The sequence below is a fragment of the Lethenteron reissneri genome, chromosome 12 (assembly GCF_015708825.2).
Source record: "Lethenteron reissneri isolate LAM-NWPU_2019-01 chromosome 12, ASM1570882v1, whole genome shotgun sequence".
Taxonomy (NCBI): Eukaryota; Metazoa; Chordata; class Hyperoartia; order Petromyzontiformes; family Petromyzontidae; genus Lethenteron; species Lethenteron reissneri.
Genome location: NC_083790.1, coordinates 3,903,700 through 3,917,551, shown reverse-complemented (window position 1 = coordinate 3,917,551; position 13,852 = coordinate 3,903,700). Strand labels below are relative to the sequence as shown.

General features: G+C 45.4%; 1 long non-coding RNA gene across 1 annotated transcript in view; it reads right to left on the bottom strand.

Moving 5' to 3' along the window:
* Positions 1-587: 587 nt before the first annotated feature.
* Positions 588-13,852, bottom strand: part of LOC133341643 (uncharacterized) — a 34,886-nt gene continuing 21,621 nt past the window's right edge. Inside the window, exons 2-3 of the long non-coding RNA XR_009755052.1 lie at positions 11,461-11,518; positions 588-932 (exon numbers count right to left, since the gene is read on the bottom strand). This is a non-coding gene — a long non-coding RNA (uncharacterized LOC133341643). The remainder of the gene's footprint in view (positions 933-11,460; positions 11,519-13,852) is intronic.

The following is a 13,852-nucleotide window of genomic DNA, read 5'->3' as shown; positions in this document are numbered from 1 at the left end:
ACCCTGTCCTGTAGGGCCGGCACTGTACGCCAAGCGTGGTGCCATCCAGCGCTATCAATCAACGCTGACCGAGCCTCTCTAGGGCCGGCACTACACCCACACCACAGTGGTATCTGCGATGTTGTTACACCGCACGCCGTGCCTCTCTAAGGCCGGCACTACTCGGTGACATCCCTCGATGTCACTACACATGTAGGTTGGTGAAGGGCTGGGGGAACGGCAGCAGGAACAGTTCAGATAACACCCGCCACTGATGTTAGCCGTAGCCGGGAGTTGAACCCTGCTCCACCTGTCCTCTCCCACGTACACGCGTTTTTTTTTGCAGATTAATTTGAGGCAGACCACACACATCTGAAGAGACAACATCGCTTACCATGCCTCGGTTGTACTATCTATTCGGAGTGGACTAAAAACCTCAACGCAGTGTTGCATATTAAATTCCTCTGGACTTATCGCACCAACGCGCAGATTCGGCACGCGGCTTTGCCTGCTCCATGCCCTCGGGTGGTCAGGGGGCGTTAAAAGGAAATTGGCACGACACTTCGTGAGAAGGTGGTGGGGGGGGGGGGGTGGGAATGGGGGTGGACTAGGAGAGGTGGTCTGTCAGACAGGAATTTACTTCTGTGGAGTGTTTCCAGTTAACAGCCGCCGTGCTCGGTCGCGGGGATAAACGCGGCCCACACGACGCACGCAAATTGGGGATGCATTTTAACGCTTCAAGACGACACCGCGTGCAAAAATAGATAAATAACGGAATGTTTCTCGCATCACTCAGTCGAGTCCGAAGAACGTGCTGCGATGTCACACCAGACAGCGCCCTGGCAGTGTCGTGGAGAGACCATGGGCTGCATTAGTAATGGACAGTGGACAAGTGCGGTTTGAAGTCAAGAGCAGTAGCAGCAGCAGCAGCACTCCATCTTGACGTTGGTCTCCTGCGTAGAAGAAGGAAAAAAAATCGAATAACCAGCTCTCCTCGGGCAACTGAAGACTCCCCCATCGCGTGGAGTGAAATGTCAGGCATCTTGCCAAACAAAAGCACGGAACAAACACAGGCAACACATCTGAGAGCTGTACGGCACAAACCGAGAAATCGCAGCGGTAGTTAACCTGTTCGTATTAAGGCAGTTTTTCCTCTCGTGATACCGAAACCGATTGCACACGGAACTCTTAGGATGTGTTCACACGGGAATTCTGTAATTCCGTGAGGTCACGTAGAATGGAAATAATAAAATAATAAAATAAAACATAATAAAATAATTCTCACGACCTTTCGGCCACAACGCAAGTAGCCGTCCTCAGGTGAAGACGCTGTCTCCCCGACAGACCTGGTCTTCACCTGAGGACGGCTACTTGCGTTTTATTATTTCCATTCTACGTGACTTTACCGAAAGAACTAAGAAGATGAATCCCTGCAGTCACGAAAGCTTTAAATCGAAATTTAAATCCGTTATGTCATTCCGTCGTCGCTGGACTCGTGTTACATCAAAGGTCGTGCCTAGGTTTTTTGCGGTTGTGCCCGAGAGCTCTCCGATGCATTGTACGTTTGTACCACCTGCTCACGACACTCGGCACACCTCGGATAGTTTAAAGTCGAACGTGTTTACACCACCACATTGGATGTTTAGGCTCGCGTCATGCGGTGTGTGACGATTGCCTAATCAGCACGTGGTTGTCATGAGGAACAAAAATCAGAAATCTTTCCCTCTGCTAACGATGTATGTTGAACTTCTTTTGCACCTTACGTAGCTTAACATGCTAGTCGGAAGTGTGGGGGAAGGACAACAAACTAAACATGAAAATCAGGTCTAACTAAATGAGTTTTCAATTCTGATTTAATAGTGCCTATCTCCCAGTGGCTTTTCGACATTGCAAGGGAGCGCGTTCCAGATAATCGCAGAAGCGCATCTCAAAGCGCGCGAAGCAAGTGACCGTCTTTGTTCGATGGTTAGCCAAAAGCCACTGCTACCCTTTGCTCTGTACCAATCCCTGACCGGTTGTTGGTTCGCTTAACATTTACTTATGCTTTCTAGTGTTCATCTTCATCATCAGCCACGGTCAAATCCAGAGCTGGATGAAGACCTCCCAAAGCTGTCACTGCCTTCAAGAGTCTTGAAATGTAACAATTCATTGAACACCTGCACGCAAGCCGATTCCATTGCACTATCTTCTTTATGGACATCATCCGAGGGCGCATTTCTCTCATTTGGCTGCCGCTCTTTCATTAGTCTCGACCACCCGCCACCATCCTTTCTAGAAACGCGTCCTGCCCAAGCCGTAGTTGCCTTTATTAACAGTTCGGACGATGTATCTACTGGCAAAAACAAAAACAATGGAATGAAGGCTGATAATTGTAGAACAACAAAAAATAAACGCGGACAGATTACATTTAGAGACTGACAGAGGAGCCCACTGTTTAATGAATACACCAGTTGGAGAGAATTAACGTTTGAACCTAGTGTATATAGTGGCACGTAATCTTCACCGCACCGTGACGTCACTTCTAAGCGATGCTTAAGTGGCTATTATGTTACATCGGCTAACTTGAATGATCTCGCGTCGACTCAGGTTTCGGCTCCACCCTTCGCTGAACGTAATACAAATGTTGATTTCTGGATGCACGGGACCAAGACGCACACCGTACGGATTTCAGATGTGACCTTACAGGTTAAGGCCCTTGCGTTGAGCATTTCACCGCTCAGGTTTTCATCACCCACTACTGCGGGCGGGGGGGGGGGCATCTTCACGAGATGAGGCGCATTCAAGGTAATTTCAGGAGAGTGCATTGTCCATTTAGTGGGGAGCGTTTTACGGGGTTGTTCCCGGAAAGGCAGAGTCATTGAGGCATTCGACAATATGTATGTTGAACTTCTTTTGTACCGTACGTAGCCAACCACGCTACGCAGCATGGACGGGTGGTGCTTTTTATGTAGGATTTTATTGTTTACGTATGTGATGTTTAGATTTGTGTACAATGAATTGTAGGTGTATCTTGTAATTTTATTGTTTGTTGCGGTTGAACCCAAATCAAGAGCCGAATGGCTCACAGGGAAAATCCTAATAAATGAAACTGAAACGTACCGTGCGGTAACCACAGAAAGCAGTTGTAAATAATGTAGTTGAGCCAGAACAGTGCACAAACGCACCAAATCTTTCAGGTGATTTTATTGGCCTTTTTTGCGTAGCCCTTGTCAAGTAAATAAACAAAAACTGGAAGTGCGAAATATTATTCGACAAAATCACAGATTCGTACGATATTCGACGCAATTAGAGCACGATCACAATGGCTATTTACACCGACAGTTGCGATGATCGTGTGGCACGCACGTGGTTCGTATGTTGGAATATAATTGCATGAGCTTCAAAACCAGCTTTCAAATTTAACCTTCCTCTTCGCTCACGTTATTTTTTTGCGCGCGAGCGACACGTCCAGCTTTTTGTCTATTTCAGTCTGTCACCTCTCTATTGCTGTCTCTTTTTTCTATGTTATTTCATGTTATTTTCACCTTCCTCTCCCTGCTTGTCACATTTCCATGCAAATTGTGCAATCTGGGAAAGGCCGCTTGTTGAATGAAGCACCGTGTTTTTTTTCATTTCCCCCCCCCACCAAACCCCTCCCAGTACCCGCTTGAACATCTCCATTAAATGAAAGAAAATCGCGACAGATTGCTGACAAGTGAAATGGATTTCAGCAATTACTCGCCGCACCATTATTAACCCTTCCACGGACGGTGCGCGCCGCGCGAGGCAACGTCGTATTCTCTCGCAGGAACCACCGCCGCCTTCTTATCAGCGCATCGCTTTAAAAGTCGACGCTCGGCAATTCATTTCGATCCACGTTTGTACGGCGAGGCATCCAAAGTGGCGGCGGTGGCTGCGTTGCGGCCGTCGAGGAGCGACGCGAAGTTCTCGTCCGCCACTTTCCGTTGCGTTTCCACCCCGACACCCAGCTGCTGTCTTCAAAACGGCGCCGGTAAAAGGATTAATGGCCAACAAAGAGGTCTTTGCGTAGCACCCGTTAAGAGTGTTCTGCATTATAATGCCGTAAAAGACAACCTTTGCTTGATAAAAAAAAATAAAGAGAAAAATAAAATTGTCTAAAGGCCACTGCAGTCAGAGGACTGGAATTTCAGATGTGTGCAATTGTTGCCTTTTGGACAAAAGTGCAAAATAAATACTACACATTATCTATAAAAAAAATATTCCACCAGGTAAGGCTCACTGAGCTATATAGCTCTTTTTCAGAATCGACCTGCCCACAAATAATAGCTTAACGAAGTGGCCTATCTTATATAAATTTACAGCAGCCAAATACCCTAAATGCATGATTTTCAATGTTTAGATTTTAAAAAAACCAGAGGACCTGGAGAAAAACCCATGCCACCACGGGGAGAACATGCAAACTCCAAATATATCCAGGCGTCAGTATTGAGATCGAACCCACGACATCCTTCATACCAGACGAGGGAGTTAACACCTCGCCACGCAATGCACAGGAAAATGCACGTGTGTGTGTGTGTGGCTGCCCTCATCTTCATGGCAGTTTCGATATTCATCAGACAAGCCAAGCGGAGGGTACAAAAAATTTAAAGCAGATAGTGTATATGCTTGCGCTGTTCAGAGCGTGGAAAATTCAAAAGGAAATGAATCACAGGTTATTAAGTCCGAATAAACCCAATATAGACACCTTTGATAACTCCGCAGTCGCCACATAATTTACAATCAAGGGATCAAACCCTGACAACGGCAATGCACATCAAACAAATTTCATTGAAATTGAATGTTTATGGTTAACGCAGCAATACATGCGCACACACTGAATATTGAATATTCCTTGTGTATATTTCTAAACCATTCACACGTTCTCTCCCTCTAGCAGGAAGATACTGAAATGTGTAGAGCTCTGCTTTATCACAATCATCAGCCATGGTCAATCCACTGCTGGATGAAGGTCTCTCCACGTTTCACAATTCTTCGATATCGCAGGATAAAAAAAATTTCCACACGTATACAATGCAATATATATTGTTACCAGTGGACCTAATTAAGGCTTTTGCAAGTGTCAATTACTTATGACATATGGATCGTCAAATTCGTTTTATAACCCTTTGTAAATAGCAATATTGAGGCTTGTGTCGACATTTAGCTAAAAGAATTTGAGGTTTCCAAATGCTTTGACTGAAGCAAGCGGTGATAAAGTCAAAACGCCCGGTCATACGTGAATAGAGCGCAACCATGACTTTCGTGAGCGGGGCCACGAATATTGCTCCATCAATCGGTCCCGCTTCTTTGATGATGTCCACAGTTGCACCATCTGGTCAGGAGGCCTTCCATTTATTTTCACACTTTGAATGTGTACGGGTCAGAAAATCCAGTCCGCTCCTTTTCTCTAATTGCATCCTTACGCTGCAACAAACTTCCCCACCGCATTAAGCGACGATCACCCTCCCTGTCGAGTTTGTGCTCCTCCCTATTCTCCCTGGCCCATCCTTCCCTTCGTCCCGAGGTACCCCAGTAATTCCTGTACACACTAACCTCCCTCCTCATACCCCATCCCTAAACAGCACATCACCTATACTCTTTGGTTCTTTCGGTATAGGGACGTAGGTATAAAATAAAATATATCACGACGTTTCGATCGCAACACAAGCGGTCGTCCTCAGGCGGAAAAAATATAATCCAGCAGTGGAACTAACTAGGATATCACCTTCAGCCACCCTCGTTGTACCACTGATAAGCCTTGGATAAAGGCGCTATAAAAATATAAGATAAAAAACATAAGCATTAGCAAAGAAAACGGAACAAAAGCTGAAAGGTGTTGTAGGATATTTTGATTGGTGCTTCCTCGGAATCAAAGAGAACATATGCACGTTAAAGAAATAACATTGTTCAGAGGAGTAGCTGAACTTGGGCAGGACATTATTAAACTATTTAAACATTTTTTTATTTTACTAGGTAAGCCCCACTGAGCTATGTAGCTCTTTTTCAAAAGCGACCTGGCCACAAATGATAGCACAATGAAGTGGCTTATCACGTGGCAATCTATAGCAGCCAAATACTCTATATGCATGTTCATTCTAAAATGTGGAGGAAAAAATCGGAGGACCCGGACAAACGAAGTGGTGTATCACGTGGAAATGTATTTCAGTCCAATACTCTAAACACGTGTTTCTAAACGTGTGTGGGGGGGGGGGGGGGGTGGGGAACAGACACGGAGAAAAATACACACGACCACGGGGAGAACACGCAAACTCCAAATATACAGCAGGCGTCAGGGTCGGAATCGAACCCACGACCTCCTGTATACCAGGCGACGGAGTGAACATCTCGCCACGTTGACACGTTGCTATGAGGGGGTGATGGCTCTAGGTCGAGACGTAACGACATTTGAAGCCAAATGATGGAGCATGACCCATTGCACGTCCACCATGGAGATGGAGCAAATATTCCACTTGCTTGCTTGAGGCCTTCATCCAGCGGTGAATAGATCATGGCTGATGGTGCCATTGATGATAGAGATTTGTATGATTAAAGTCGCTCTCGTGAGCGGCCAGTCACTTACTGCCGTCCTCAGTAGCAAAGGAGGGCTTCTAAAGTCAGCTCGAAATGTTTTTGAATGCAGCTCCCAGGCTCCGTTGCCATTGTCCAGAGCTTTGTGTAGATCTGTGGCTGGATAGGGCAGAGGGGTGGTGGAGGCAAACCCCCCTCCCCCTTCCCACAGCTGCTCAGCAATGTTAAAAGGCATCGCGCTATCATGCAATCTGTTGTAGAGTGTGGGATGCTAAATAACAGGCAGCGGTCACTGCCAAGACTGAGATCTCTTGGATGGTAATGTCAAAGGCCAAACAAAACATTCCAGCAACTGCACTGCGTAAAAAAAAAAATATGTATTTTTAATGGAAATGGGATCTCACCCCCCGCCCCAAAAAAACAAATAACAACAATAATGTATGGCCCTTTGTGAATCCACTGTTGGATACATGCCGTATTAGTAATGGGGATAATGCCTTGTTTTTCACCATACTTCACCATGCTGGTCAGTGCAGCGTGTTGGTGAAGGCGGTGTCCAGGACCGGTTCAGGTGCCACTCGCCACCGCCTGGAATCGAACCCATGGGACCGGTTTTGTAGTGCTTCCCCTCTGCGCCACCACCCCACCACCACCCCACCACCACCCCACCACCACCCCACCACCACCCCACCACCACCCCACCACCACCCCACCACCACCCCACCACCACCCCACCACCACCCCACCACCACCCCACCACCACCCAATTAAGAAGCATATTATTTACACATGCAAAGCTGAGCCTGGGGTGACATGAACTCTATAAGTCCAGAGATTTGCATGAAACGTCGTATGCTATTATTTAATTTATTTTCTTTCTACGTGACTTTACCGAAAGAACCAAAGAGTAATTCCCGCAGTCACGAAAGCTCCAAATCAAGTCTATAAGTCCACTGTTAATGAATTACCTCCTATTTTAAACGAAACAAAAAACTAAATCTGAGTCACTATGTGTTTAAGGAGTACAGTATATGTCTTTTCTTTCCTCGCAATGTAAATAATTGTTGCACCGCGTTTAAACACCTTTATTTACTGTGCGTGCCTAGCAGAGTAAAGGTTAACTCCGAGCGGGTCACAATTATTATTGATTGTGACGCCCCCTTGTGTTGAGGGAGCCATACATTGTGCATGATTGTCTTGCCCTATGCTGCAGGCTAAATAGCCCAATACATCACCGAATGCACGAGCAGTGTTCTCTGAATTCCAAAAAGGGCACAGTAGCAAGTAGTAACTACAGCGGAGGCATTTACCGGCGCTCAGCCTCGCGTGCGCCACGCTAAATTCTGCTTGGGCTTGCGTTTCGCAAGCTGCATGCAATGCACGGAGAATTGGAAATCACAGCTCCTGTCAGCAGACATTCCTGATGCAGCGGTGCATTGCACAATGGGGTTTTTGCAAATTGAGCCCACGCTAGTGTTTCCACGCATTGTGTGTGTTTGTTGAAAAGCTTGCCAGCCGCCAGGAAGCCGCGAAGCATTCCCGGCCGGGCGCTTATAATTGACCATTCATACAGCACCTTTCGGCAAATTTGAGATGCACCATAGATTGTCGGAATAAGCCCATAAATCCCAGCACTGCCTCGCTGCAAAGCGCAGCGTGCCGTAATTCAACACTACTTAATGAATTTCCACCTCTCCCACCCAATTCGGTACACAAAAGGTGGGGTGGGAGGGAGGGCGGGGAAAGCAATAATGCGAATCCGTGTCGTGGAGTGGCAGGTGTAATGCAGAATGTAAGTATATTGGGGTGGTATGATCAGATCCTGGAGTGAAAGAGCAGACCGAAAGAATATAAAATCGGCGGATGGGTTCTGCTCTCTAATTTTTGCACATAGCACATTGCCTGTATTTATTTTTTTGCGTACGTGCGTGTGTGTGTGTGCAAGGTAGGTATATATTTGTGTTACTATTATTACGATAATTTACAGCTCTTTGTCATTTCCCTGCTGGGTGAAGGCCTGCCGATGCCATCTTCGAAATGCTTTTTTTACCACACTCATATCTTGAACCAGCGCCCTAGTTCAGATATCAGTTGCGATAACAATGTGATATCTGATATCCCTGATGATAGATATCACATCGGATATCTTATATCAGCGTGGCTGGGAATAGGAGTCAGAAGCCGGAAGGTTTATTGCGCTGTGCGCTAACCACTGTGCCTCCACTACACCTGCATATGAAATGTATTAATACGTATTTTTTCACGGAATACATGCTATATATAGTATTTCTCAGAATTCCAGGCATGTATGTGCATATATCGCCGTGAGGAGCTGTGTTCGCCACCCACTGTGTTCAGTTGGAGGTAATCTCCACACAGCAGTGTGCCTAAACTATTTTAAGTGGGTAGTAAATCAATATAAATGTACCACAAAAAGAGAAGACTTTACATACGTAAATAACAGCCATTCTCAATGCAGCAATGGATTTAGGCCGCCCCCTGCCCTGTCGGTCGGTCAGGGGTGGCTTTGTTTACCATTCTCCAACCACGCTGGTCAGTGCGGTTTGGTAGAAGGTGGAGGAAGGCAGGACCGATTGTAACATCACCTGCCACTGACATTGGGCGTGTTGAGGAATTGCATTCGGATCGCTGGTTTCATGCCATTGCTTGTGAACCAGCGTAAACCAATGTTCCACCCGTATGTACGTCTCAAATAAGTAAACCCGTAAAAACAAAGTTTCTCACTCTAAATCCTTTATATGCGTGGCGGCTAGAGTCCTCTCGTCTTCTGGCTTGAGATGGCTGCCACCTATGGGTCAGATGATTGTCTGCAGTATTAAACAATTGGTAATTAAATATTTAATTTGTTTTTCCTAAACAGTGGAAAAATTTTGAATTTTTTTTTCACGAACATTGTGCAAAATGTCAGCTCGATTGGATCACGGGAAGTGGGTTAAAAAACGACCGAAAGCTTTGCACGGTCGTAAGCAAGCAAGCAAGCACGCAAGCAAGCGAACTTAATATAAAGGATTTAAAAATAGACTTGGGTTTAATTAAATTATGTTTTAATTGCATCCCCCAATTTTCTTTTTTTTACTACCTTCTTTAAGTGTCAGCAGAGTGGAGCTCCTATTATTTGTACACTTACTATTTGCGAGTCTCATCATCGATCGGCAACCCCCAAGTCTATCCACAGACATTCCGAATGTCCGTATTTTTAAATCCTTTATATTAAGTTCGCATGCTTGCTTGCTTGCGTGATTGCTTGCTTGCTTAGGACCGTGCAAATCTTTTGGTCGTTTTTTAACCCACTTCCCGTGATCCAATCGAGCTGACATTTTCCACACAGACTCGTTGTGCCAGACAATTAATGTTCGTGAAAAAAAATTCCCAAAATTTTACACTTTTTAGGCAAAAAAAAATATTTTACATATATTCAAATAGAACTCATTCATCGCTTTGGCTGAACGTCACAGTATAAGAGCCAAGAGCGTAACCCCTCCACAGGCCGTGGCGGAGTAGCGCAGTTGGTAGCGCCCTCGCTTCCCATGCCAAAGGTCGCGGGATCGATCCCCGCGTCCTCCACAGGCGAATATATTTTTAAATCCTTTATATTAAGTTCGCTGCCACGCATATAAAGGATTTATAGTGAAAAACTTTGTTTTTACGGGTTATACTTATTTTTATGTTGGATGGAGTCCCGGATTACATTCATGCTGTGGTCCAAGTTTATCTGCGGCTAAGAGGCACATTGAAAATTGGTCACCAACGGCACCGCATTCACTTTATTATCCACATGTATCCACGGGCGATTGAGTAGATAAATAGGATATATTTATATATTTAAGAACTACCGATGAACATGGTTTGCTGTGTACGGCGCGAAAGAAGTTCAACATACCTGGGTACATAATGGGTTGCGCTACTCAGTGAGAGATCCGAATGGATTTTTTATCTCATGAAGTGACGAGTTTTGCACAACATTTGGTCCATATGTTGGCGCAGTGGTTAGCAACAATAAATACAGGGTGCTTCAAAAAAACGTTAACACTTGAATGAGACTATCGTTTTCAAAGGGAAATGAACGGATAATACACTGTAACATTATAACAAATGTATTTTAATAGCTTCAAAAGATCAGTCTCCGCTTGTTCGCCACCGTTGTCAACACATTGCTTGGAATCTTCTCCAGGTGGTCTCCAGAGCCCCGGAAGCAGCACATTTCTCGTTGAATTGTTGCAAATTCTACGAAGTGTTCACATCTTTTTGAAGCACCCCCCATTGTATATCCGAATGCTCACGAAACACGTATCGATTCGTGTGTGTGCAAGAATCGATATTATTTTTTCTTCTTCTTTCCAAATTCAGTTGACGTTGTATGTAATCGGTCATGGGGCCAATAATGGCAGGTGAGGGCTGTCTCATTCACCATAATGCAATAGGGGCCGTCCATAAATGACGTCACGCGATTTTGGAAGATATTTAACCCCCCTCCCTCGTTCGTCACACGGCGTCACAAAAAGTCAGACTCCCCCCCCCTCAAATATGAGGTCTGCCCCCCCCCAAAAAAAAAACATGCTTCAAATCGCTTTAAACTATTGTCATTGTAGTGCGTATTTAATGTGGCGCTGCACTCTGATTTTGTAGGAGAAAACATTTATTAAAACGTCTATTTATTCAAGTAGAACGTGTTGTCTATATTTATGTAAAGTTGCGCATTTTGATGTGACGTCACATTTTTCAAACCCCCCCCCCCCTCGTCACACATCATCACAAATGTCTGACCGCCCCCCCTAGGTGCGTCACGCCATTTATGCACGGCCCATAGTACACTTACAAAATTTGGAACCACCAATAGCACCCCCCCTCCCCCCAAGCGCATCGATGTGGATACACAAAAAAGTGTCATCCGGTAGAGTTGTTCACTTGTTAATACAACAAGGACTTGCTCACCTGGAGAATTCAATTCCAGGAGACTTCACTCTGCTGCCGTTGCGCCGCCATTCCGCACCTGGTAACAAAAACAAATTCGGAAAACGATTCCGCTTTGTAATACCATACTTCGGGCAGAGGAGCAACAATTCAGAAGCACTCTCCGGCTGAATGTACAAAAGGCGCACTGAAGTTTTATAGGACTTCGCTGACACAAATGCAGCGCATTGTAAAAGGCTACATTGTAAACGTTAAAAGAGTATGATACTACAGCTGCACCAAAGCCTACGCTTTTATTGCAAAAAACGTACCGTTCACTGTAAAATTATATACCAGCATCTGCAGCCCAGAACGAAATGCACTATAAGATTTACACAATACAGTAAAGGGTGGATAACTCAGACGTTCCTACCCACCTGTCTTCCTACACATTACATTCCCCTGGGCAAGGGGGAGGCGGGGGTGGAGAGCACAGGTGGAGTTAGGGAGAGGTGAGTGATTAGGTTCGGGTCCGTGGTGGCAAAAGGTGAGAATGGAAGTGTTAAATTTGACACCTCCGCACTAAACATAGGGCTGCAAAATACATGGGTGCCGAGCAATAAAAGGGGGCCCAGAGTGGAGACAGTCCTGTTAGATGCTTAACAAAGGCTTATTGCAAAAATCCTCCTGCTTCAAGAGACACGGAGTATTGTTCCAGCAGTATAAATCTCGAGCGCATCACAAAGGTGTTGTATTGGACCGACGTTAAGAAGATAAAAAATATATAATAATTTTGACACAGCTGCAAAATCCCATTGCAGAAACGTAGACCCAACCAAGTCGCATCGGTCTGACTCGTGACAAAGAATCTAGCCCGTCAAGTTGGAAAATCTCTGCTCTTCAGCAAACATCAATGTAACCATTCTCGTTATTGTGTACAATATTAGTAACAATATAAATAACCAGACAATACGAACCCTCTCACATAGCTGTGGCTTGTACACAACCCCACCAGCCGCACGGCCTTCTGGGAGAGCGTAATTTCATCTTCAGTGGTCCGACACAAGTAAAATAAATAAAAATTTGGCTGATGGGATGTGTACAAAAAAACAACATCAATCTGATCATTTCTCACGACAGATTATTTCCCAGGAACAACCAAGGACACCAGATGCCTGCTGATACCACAGGCTGCAGATAGCAACATTCATGAGCTCAGTGAGATGGATGGTACAGTCAGACTGGAGTGCAATGTGGACGGAGGGAACGGGTAAGCCACACAAATAATTAACTCACCTATTGTTGCTGAACTATAACATTAGATCACAATGTTTTATTGAAATGTTTATTAAACATAGGGCTGAAATGCTCATTGTAACACAATATATGGTTAAGCATAATAAATTCCATCCATTCTAAATTTACCAGTGGATAAAGGCTTTCCCATGTCATGTCAGGTCTTGGGAGTTCTATGATCATACTTCACCACATTGGTTAGCGTGGATTAGTGAAGGCAGATGGGAGGGTAGGATCAGTTGTGATATCGCTTGCCACTGATGCCAGACCTGGCTGGGAATCGAACTTGGGTTTGCCAGGATCATAGCACATCACGCTAACCACTGTACCACTGCTCTCGCCAAGGCATTGCACTTCGATGTCCACGCGAAGTCCCTTTGTTAGTACTTCATCCAAGACTGCAAGACAAAGATCCCCCGTTAAGCTTCAACAGACTGTAGAGGCAAGTGCTGTTGGAGAGCGCCTCTGAAGGCCAGCACGGCACACGAGGGAGTGGGTGGCCAACACCGCGCCCGGCCACCCCTGTCTCCCGAGTGGCAATGTTTTTATACACTGCACCAGGCACCCATTTGAGGCTGAGTCGACCTAGGTAAGGCGCAAATATACGTCACTGGTGTTAGCCGTGAGCGGGAATCGAACTCGCGTCGCCGGGTTCATAGCGCAGCGTGCTACCACTCCCCACTACTGCACCACTGCCTTCACAGCCCTGTCACTGTCGAACCGCTTTCCACATTGATGTTCTCTCAGAGATTTGAAGCTTTCGTGACTGCAATGATTCATATTCTTAGGTTTTTTCGGTAAAGTCTCCAACCATTATATAAACGGAGTGGTAGCTCCTGCAATCTCTCATTTACTTGATACAGCTGTCGTGGCTGTGACGGTACCACCTGAAGACGGAAACGTCGTGATTTTTATTTTATTTTACTTTTTAATGTTTTTACCTACGTGACTTTACCGAAAAAACCTAAGAATAGTTCTCTCAGAGGTTTGAAGCCAGAGGAGTCTTAACGAGCTATGTCTGGATTAGTGTAGCAGATGAACCACACAATCAACCCATCCAGGCTTACCCAGAAATTCTGCAATTGTAGGTGCGGAGATTGAGCGTGCGTTATCATGTGCCCTTTATTAACAGTCCATG